Source organism: Littorina saxatilis, linkage group LG8 (genome assembly GCF_037325665.1).
Source record: "Littorina saxatilis isolate snail1 linkage group LG8, US_GU_Lsax_2.0, whole genome shotgun sequence".
Lineage (NCBI taxonomy): Eukaryota > Metazoa > Mollusca > Gastropoda > Littorinimorpha > Littorinidae > Littorina > Littorina saxatilis.
In genome coordinates this window covers 10,183,205-10,185,704 of record NC_090252.1, presented here as the reverse complement: position 1 = coordinate 10,185,704, position 2,500 = coordinate 10,183,205, and the positions used below count along the sequence as shown (strand labels likewise).

The window sequence follows — 2,500 nt, the reverse complement described above, 5'->3', positions numbered from 1 at the left end:
AGTAAATGAATGCTTTCCGTTTATTTTAAGGCAAGAACAATCGGAATCGAAAACGTGTAGGGTTTAGAACGTTCTTAACACATATAAGACTTATTACCAGCCTGCTTTATGTGTGCAGACTCAGTGCAACGGGACGAGCAATTTTTGTTTTTGAAATGAGACTCAGTGCAATAGCCTAGCAGACGACATAAATCCCGCTCAGCAAATTAACATGTTAGGCAAATGTGAACGATAAAACGATGGGGATATAATACGTGTAGGGTTCAGAGCATTCTTACCGTTCATATTTAGTACCAGACTCCCCGATGAGGGAAGATACCACACGAAAAACATGCCACGTTTATTTTGAAAATGGGCTTTCCGTCGACCTTGGCAAGGGGCACAACTCTGCACAGTCAATCTGTCGAAGCTCGATGAAGGTTTCGAACCGCAAATAACTGAAAGCACAGTCCTTTCTCCGAGTTCAAATGAGAGAAAGATCATCACTGTTTAGCTTAACGCTACACTGGAATTTACCAACAGAAATTAAAACAAGAGTTTGCGTGTGATGAAAGCACAACACACGAGACAGCCCACACAAAAGTAGATCTTCTATACGACCTGACCACACAGTTATGCCTATTCAAATGCGCGTAGCAAAATGTGCGTGTTGTATCTTCTTTTTTCTCTGGCGGTACCGACAATATCGTTATTGAAACAATCCCAGTGCACTAAGGGATTTATAGAGCAAATCTCGAAAATAATTATTGAACTCAGCGCTATGCGCTTCGTTCAATAATGAATTTTCTCGATTTGCTCTATAAATCCCTTAGTGCACTGGGATGTCTCAATAACTTAAATAATAATAATAATAATAATAATAATAATAATAATAACAATATTGTAACGATAAGCTAATGGTCTATGGGAGACAACTCCTTATCTGTGTTAATTACGATGTTTGATTGTTGCCCTTGCGGAGCTCTTGTGGAATAGAGAAGCATAAATACACTTCTACTGCTGCCCAACATGGAACCGGTGTGGTCTCAATATTGTTGTACGAATCCATTGCTTGTTCACGCTCACATCCGCATCCAGACATTACAGACATACAAAGGAACAAGACAAATTTAATATGTCGGCATGTAACTGCCTTCGCACATACATGCTCGTATACTGTTGGTAGATACAATCCTATGTCTAATACTCTGCGCTGTATGGTAAAGAACAAAGTTAATATATATATACACACACAAAATAGCCAACATTAAAATGAAACTGACCTTCAAATGAGCAACATAGTTTTAGAAAAAAACATAACAGGAAACAATATAGTACACAATATCCAAATGCATGGATATGGTTGAACATGCTTGGGATATATATTACTGACGATTTCGAATGACATATTTTTACTATACACTGTGTTTGTACGTAATACGACCCAGCCTGCAAGCTGATATGTAGTGTTCAGATAATAGCAGTGTGTTTCGAGTCGCCTCTGCATTGAGCGTCAGCTTGGTGGTGACTTTATCCATCCTTTACATTGAACATATGTTGTTCTGTGTGCACTTGTTGTACTAGCTTATCCCACTGCACGAAAAGGACGATCAATATTTGCTGCGCGTAAAACACGACACAGTGGGACTGCAGGCAAATGTGCATGGAGCCTATACACACGAAGTTTGTTCGTATTCCGTACTTCAGTTCATCACAGGTTTTGACAAAATTCTTGACACTTGACAATCTGTTAACGTGTTAACTTTGGAGGTTAGTGTTTATCCATTTTGTTTTCGAGACTCAAAGGTTTGGGATCAGTGTGTGAAACAAAAAGAGATTCAACGGGCTTCGATTTTGTTTGGAATTTTTTAGTATGATCTTCTTCTTTTTTTTGTTCTGTGAAGCATACAAATTATGGCAGTATGATGGAAAATATGCGACATGTACAACGATTATGTGTTGTGCTTTTTCTGCTTCTTCAAATGATATAAGCAATAGCTGGGTTTTCTTTTTACTATCTAATCAGCCCTCGCCCGTGATAGAAAACAACAAGTAAGAGAGAGAGAGTGTGTGTGTGGGGGGGGGGTGAGGGAGAGAAAGTGAGAGAGAGATAGATAAATAGATAGAGGGAGAGAGAGAGAAAGAGAGAGAGAGAAAGAGAGAGATATATATATAGAGAGAGAGAAAGAAAGAGAGAGAGAACAAAAGAGAGAGCTAGAGGGAGAGAGAAAGAGAGAGAGAGAGGGAGAGAGGAAGAGAGAGAGAGAGAGAGAGAGAGAGAGAGAGAGAGAGAGAGAGAGAGAGAGAGAGAGAGAGAGATGATGATGATGAGGAGAAACAAGTCATGACTGTACAGTCTAATCATGAGGATTTTTCAGAAAATGGCAGCAGATGTTGTAAGCTGCATGTTGAACATGCATTGACAGTAGTTATCGGAATGTTTTAGAAACGTTCGACGGAAGTACACTACTTTGCATTTTGAAAAACACACATCGGTCGACCCATTTCTTGGCATGTGCAT

General features: G+C 39.4%; 1 protein-coding gene across 2 annotated transcripts in view; it reads left to right on the top strand.

Moving 5' to 3' along the window:
- Nucleotides 1–1,551: 1,551 nt before the first annotated feature.
- The window catches only part of LOC138972748 (hexokinase-like), a 19,700-nt gene continuing 18,751 nt past the window's right edge, over nucleotides 1,552–2,500 (top strand). Inside the window, exons 1-2 of one of the 2 annotated variants that reach the window (XM_070345416.1) lie at nucleotides 1,552–1,749; nucleotides 2,426–2,500. The exon at nucleotides 2,426–2,500 is cut by the window's right edge and continues 57 nt beyond it. The gene's annotated coding sequence lies outside the window, so the exon portion shown is untranslated. The remainder of the gene's footprint in view (nucleotides 1,750–2,425) is intronic. The other variant, XM_070345417.1, reaches the window with a different exon arrangement.